Here is a 6,972-nt window from a genome sequence, read left to right on the forward strand (position 1 = left end):
TGCTGTACCTGCCCTGGGAGTGTTTGATGGGGACAGTGTAGAGGGAGCTTTACTCTGTATCTAACCCGTGCTGTACCTGCCCTGGGAGTGTTTGATGGGGACAGTGTAGAGGGAGCTTTACTCTGTATCTAACCCGTGCTGTACCTGCCCTGGGAGTGTTTGATGGCGACAGTGTAGAGGGAGCTTTACTCTGTATCTAACCCATGCTGTACCTGCCCTGGGTGCTTGATGGGACAGTGTAGAGGGAGCTTTACTCTGCATCTAACCCCGTGCTGTACCTGCCCTGGGAGTGTTTGATGGGACAGTGCAGAGGGAGTTTTACTATGTATCTAACCCGTGCTGCACCTGCCCTGGGAGTGTTTGATGGGATAGTGTGGAGGGAGTTTTACTATGTATCTAACCCGTGCTGTACCTGCCCTGGGAGTGTTTGATGGGGACAGTGTAGAAGGAGCTTTACTCTGTATCTAACGCGTGCTGTACCTGCCCTGGGAGTGTTTGATGGGACAGTGTAGAAGGAGCTTTACTCTGTATCTAACCCGTGCTGTACCTGCCCCAGGAGTGTTTGATGGGACAGTGTAGAGGGAGCTTTACTCTGTATCTAACCCGTGCTGTACCTGCCCTGGGAGTGTTTGATGGGACAGTGTAGAGGGAGCTTTACTCTGTATCTAACCCGTGCTGTACCTGCCCTGGGAGTGTTTGATGGGACAGTGTAGAGTGAGCTTTACTCTGTATCTAACCCGTGCTGTACCTGCCCTGGGAGTGTTTGATGGGACAGTGTAGAGGGAGCTTTACTCTGTATCTAACACGTGCTGTACCTGCCCTGGGAGTGTTTGATGGGACAGTGTAGAGGGAGCTTTACTCTGTATCTAACACGTGCTGTACCTGCCCCCGGAGTGTTTGATGGGACAGTGTAGAGGGAGCTTTACTCTGTATCTAACTCATGCTGTACCAGCCCTGGGAGTGTTTGATGGGGACAGTGTACAGCGACACTGTCCCATCAAACCCACAGCTCCTGCTCGGTGTAGCTAGTGCATGGTTCTGTACAGAGGATAATCAGCCCTTTGAGTTCACCGCAAGTGTAAGACTTAATGAGTCGCAGTTCGTGTCATTCGGACTGGAGAGGAGAGAAGCCGTCACACCCACCTAACCGCCCTGCCCCCACCACACAAAGCCACTTCCTCTCCACTACCTGCAACCCAATACAACCAGGCCAGCCAAACAGCCGCTGCACCATTCATTCACAGTCCTGTACACGGTCAGAACCTGAAGTCCGTTCAGACTCCCTGTACACAGAACCAGGAGCAGACAACCCATACAGAACCAGGAGCGGACTAGCACACAGAACCAGGAGCGGGGTACGCTTACAGAACCAGGAGTCCCTGTGGACTCCCCGTACACAGAACCAGGAGTGGACTAACCTTACAGAACCAGGAGTCCCTGTAGACTCCCCGTACACTAGATCGATTCCTGGGATGAGAGGGTTGTCCTATGAGGAGAGATTGTGTAGAATGGGCCGATATTCCCTGGAGTTTAGAAGAATCAGAGGTGATCTCATTGAAACATACAATGTTCTGAGGGGGATTGACAGGGTAGATGCTGAGAGGTTGTTTCCCCCTGGCTGGAGAGTCTAGAACCAGGGGGCACAGTCTCAGGATAAGGGGTCGGCCATTTTGGACTGAGATGAGGAGGAATTTCTTCACTCAGAGGGCGGTGAATCTTTGGAATTCTCTGCCCCAGAGGGCTGTGGAGGCTCAGTCATTGAGTATATTCAAGACAGAGATCGATAGATTTTCGGGGGGAGAAACATAAAAACATAGAAGATAGGAGCAGGAGTAGGCCATTCGGCCCCTCGAGCCTGCTCCGCCATTCAATGCGATCATGGCTGATCATCGAAATTCAGTACCCTGTCCCTGCCTTCTCCCCATATCCCTTGATCCCTTTAGCCTTGAGAAATATATCCAACTCCTTCTTGAATATATTTAATGAATTGGCCTCTACTGCCTTCTGTGGTAGAGAATTCCACAGGTTCACCGCTCTCTGGGTGAAGAAATTCCTCCTCATCTCTGTCCTAAATGGCTTACCCCTTATCCTTAGACTGTGACCCTGGTTCTGGACTCCCCGACCATTGGGAACATCCTTCCTGCATCTAGTCTGTCCAGTCCTGTTAGAATTTTGTACGTTTCGATGAGATCCCCTCTCATTCTTCTAAACTCCAGCGAGTACAAGCCCAATCGACCCAATCTCTCCTCATACGTCATTCCTGCCATCCCAGGTATCAGCCTGGTGAATCTTCGCTGAACTCCTTCCATGGCAAGAACATCCTTCCTCAGATAAAGCGACCAAAACTGCACACAATACTCAAGGTGTGGTCTCACCAAGGCCCTGTACAACTGCAGCAAGACATCCTTGTTCCTGTACTCAAACCCTCTCACTACGAAGGCCAACATACCATTTGCCTTCTTAACCGCCTGCTGCACCTGCATGCTTACCTTCAGCGACTGGTGCACAAGGACACCCAGGTCTCGTTGCACTTCCCCTTCTCCCAATCTATTGCCGTTCAGATAATAATCTGCCATCCTGTTTTTGCTACCAAAGTGGATAACCTCACATTTATCCACGTTATATTGCATCTGCCATGCTTCTGCCCAATCACCCAACCTGTCCAAATCATCCTGGAGTTTCTCGGCATCCTCCTCACAGCACACACGCCCACCCAGCTTTGTGTCATCTGCAAATTTAGAGATATTACATCTAGTTCCCTTGTCTAGATCATTAATATATATTGTGAATAGCTGGGGTCCAAGGACCGATCCCTGCGGTACCCCACTAGTCACTGCCTGCCACTCGGAAAAAGACCCGTTTATTCCAACTCTTTGCTTTCTGTCTGCCAACCAGTTCTCTATCCAAGTCAGTACCTTGCCCCCAATCCCATGTGCCTTAACTTTACACGCTATTCTCTTATGCGGGACCTTATCGAAAGCCTTCTGAAAGTCCAAATACACCACATCCACTGGTTCTCCCTTATCTATTTTACCAGTTACATCCTCAAAAAATTCTAGTAGATTAGTCAAGCACGACTAACCCTTTGTAAATCCATGTTGACTTTGTCCAATCCTGTCACTGTTTTCCAAGTGCTCTGCTATTACATCTTTTATAATGGACTCTAGCATTTTCCCCACGACCGATGTCAGGCTTACCGGTCTGTAGTTCCCCGTTTTCTCTCTACCACCTTTTTTGAATAGTGGGGTAACATTAGCTACCCTCCAATCCATGGGTATTGTTCCGGATTCCATCGAATGTTGGAAGATGATCAGCAATGCATCTACTATTTCTAGGGCCACTTCCTTAAGTACCCTAGGATGTAGATTATCAGGCCCTGGGGTTTTATCGGTCTTCAATCCCATCAATTTCCTTAAAACCATTTCCCTACAAATACTGATTTCTTTCAGTTCCTCCCTTTCATCAGACCCTATGTTCCCCGACATCTCTGGGAGGTTATTTGTGTCCTCCTTTGTGAAGACAGAACCAAAATATATATTTAATTGGTCAGCCATTTCTTTGTTCCCCATTATAAATTCCCCTGATTCTGACTGCAAGGGACCTACGCTTGACTTCACCAATCTTTTTCTCTTCACATATCTACAAAAGCTTTTACAGTCAGTTTTTATGTTCCCTTCAAGCTTACTCTCATACTCTATTTTCCCTTCCTTAATTAATCCCTTTGTCCTCCTTTGTTGAATCCTAAACTGCTCCCAATCCTCAGGTTTACTGCTTTTTCTGGCCAATTTATATGTCCTCTCCTTGGATCTTATGCTATCCCTAATTTCCCTTGTTAGCCACGGTTGAGTCACCTTTTTTGTTTTATTTTTATGCCAAACTCGGTATCGCCCCATTTGGGGCACAATTATGGGTCGGGCACAAAGTTTAGCGCCTGTCACTAATTATCGCCTCCAACTGCAAACTTGACTTCTATCGCCCCTGGAGGTGATTGGAGCGCTAAATCAGGCGGCAATGGAACACAGACACACTGGCGCCGGCCAGTTCATAAAGGGGAGGGTTGATCTTGCTCTCCATCCACACCCTGCTCATTGCAGGCTTGAATCTCGGCCTGGAGAGACCTGTACATCAAATCTGCTGGAAAGAACAATGGAGAGGCCCAGGGAAAGAGCTCAGAGTGCAGCCCCCACAGTCTCTTCTAAATCGATGCATGGAAGGTCAAATCAAAATGAACCTGCAAAGTGCTGCTCAGTCCCCAAAACTCCTTCACACAGCGTTGAATCTCTCCAGAATTCTCTCTCTCTCTCCACCCCCCCCCCCCGAGTGTGTGGTACAAAAATGTCACCGACAAAAAAAGGCAGGAAGCGGTCGCCTTTAAATAGCGCTCCCCCAGTCCCTTCCTGACTGCAAAACATTCCACTCAACCTGTCATTCCTAGCGGCAGGCGGTAAGGCAGGGGGCGCCACTCAATATCCGGTCCAGGGCACTACCGGGGCATTGCACACTCGACTGACATCACGATCTGCCGGCGCAGGACATTGTGGCGGTAGTGTTTAGCGCCACCGCAAAATGTCTGGCCAATTTCGCAAGCGGCGCAAACATCGCGGTGCCCGGGCGCTAGTTGCTTTCCGTCCCATTAGCACCCTCTTCTAACGGGAGGCGCAAAGCAACCAAATTTTTCTAACTTGGACACTAAAGACAATCAATGGGTGTGGGGATCAGGCGGGAAAGTGGAGTTGAGGTGGATGATCAGCCGTGATCTTATTGAATGGCGGAGCAGGCTCAAGGGGCCGAACGGCCGACTCCAGCTCCTATGTCTTATGCTATGATCTTACTGCCCGTACAGAACCAGGAGTCCGTTCAGTCTTGACTGAAGCAACATTTTTTTATCGTTAAAAAAAACCACACAAAATTCCTCGTTTTGTCACACGAATGTCACTCACATTAATGCCTCGGGTTCCACCCACACGCACAGTGCACCCACTGCCCTCGGCCATCATGGGGTGAGATTATACGTCATGCCCTCACTAGGCGAACCAGGTTAATAATACTTCACCCAGTGGGCAGAAACTCGTTCATTCAATCAGCAGCCCCTCTGATGTATCACATCTCCTAAACCGTGGGAAATATCTGATGCATAATATTTCATACTCGACATTTCCACAGATAGCACAAAGAGCTACCTCAAACATATCTGCGGAGTTGGCCCACTGAATTCTGTACAATGGGAGTGAATGGGAAGGGATTTGGATCCATTGGGATTCTGTACAATAGGAATGGGTCCATTGGGAGTCTGTACAATGGGAGTGAATGGGAAGGGGTTTGGGTCCATTGGGATTGTGCACAATGGGAGTGAATGGGAAGGGGTTTCGGTCCATTGGGATGCTGTACAAGGGGAGTGAATGGGAAGGGGTTTGGGTCCATTGGGATGCTGTATAATGGGAGGGAATGGGAAGGGGTTTGGGTCCATTGGGATTCTGTACAATGGGAGCGAATGGGAAGGGGTTTGGGTCTATTGGGATTGTGTACAATGGGAGTGAACGGGAAGGGGTTTGGGTCCATTGGGATTGTGTACAATGGGTGTGAATGGGAAGGGGTTTGGGTCCATTGGGATTGTGTACAATGGGAGTGAATGGGAAGGGGTTTGGGTCCATTGGGATTCTGTACAATGGGAGCGAATGGGAAAGGGTTTGGGTCCATTGGGATTCTGTACAATGGGAGTGAATGGGAAGGGGTTTGGTCCATTGGGATTCTGTACAATGGGAGTGAATGGGAAGGGGTTTGGGTCCATTGGGATTCTGTATAATGGGAAGGGGTTTGGGTCCATTGGGATTCTGTACAATGGGAGCGAATGGGAAAGGGTTTGTGTCCATTGGGCTTGTGTACAATGGGAGTGAATGGGAAGGGGTTTGGTCCATTGGGATTGTGTACAATGGGAGTGAATGGGAAGGGGTTTGGGTCTATTGGGATTGTGTACAATGGGAGTGACTGGGAAGGGGTTTGGGTCCATTGGGATTGTGTTAAATGGGAGTGAATGGGAAGGGGTTTGGGTCCATTGGGATTGTGTACAATGGGAGTGACTGGGAAGGGGTTTGGGTCCATTGGGCTTGTGTTAAATGGGTGTGAATGGGAAGGGGTTTGGCTCCATTGGGATTGTGTACAATGGGAGTGAATGGGAAGGGGTTTGGGTCCATTGGGATTCTGTACAATGGGAGTGAATGGGAAGGGGTTTGGGTCCATTGGGATTCTGTACAATGGGAGTGAATGGGAAGGGGTTTGGGTCCATTGGGATTCTGTACAATGGGAGTGAATGGGAAGGAGTTTGGTCCATTGGGATTCTGTACAATGGGAGTGAATGGGAAGGGGTTTGGGTCCATTGGGATTGTGTACAATGGGAGTGAATGGGAAGGGGTTTGGGTCCATTGGGATTGTGTACAATGGGAGTGAATGGGAAGGGATTTGGGTCCATTGGGATTCTGTACAATGGGAGTGAATGGGAAGGGGTTTGGGTCCACTGGGATTCTGTACAAGGGGAGTGAATGTGAAGGGGTTTGGGTCCATTGGGATTCTGTACAATGGGAGTGAATGGGAAAGGGTTTGGGTCCATTGGGATTCTGTACAATGGGAGTGAATGGGAAGGGGTTTGGGTCCATTGGGATTCTGTATAATGGGAAGGGGTTTGGGTCCATTGGGATTCTGTATAATGGGAAGGGGTTTGGGTCCATTGGGATTCTGTACAATGGGAGCGAATGGGAAAGGGTTTGTGTCCATTGGGCTTGTGTACAATGGGAGTGAATGGGAAGGGGTTTGGGTCCATTGGGATTCTGTACAATGGGAGCGAATGGGAAAGGGTTTGGGTCCATTGGGATTCTGTACAATGGGAGTGAATGGGAAGGGGTTTGGGTCCATTGGGATTCTGTACAATGGGAGTGAATGGGAAGGGGTTTGGGTCCATTGGGATTCTGTATAATGGGA

This window comes from Somniosus microcephalus, unplaced genomic scaffold (genome assembly GCF_052327205.1).
Source record: "Somniosus microcephalus isolate GS21.2 unplaced genomic scaffold, FLI_Smic_1.0 unresolved_chr7, whole genome shotgun sequence".
NCBI classification, from domain to species: Eukaryota; Metazoa; Chordata; class Chondrichthyes; order Squaliformes; family Somniosidae; genus Somniosus; species Somniosus microcephalus.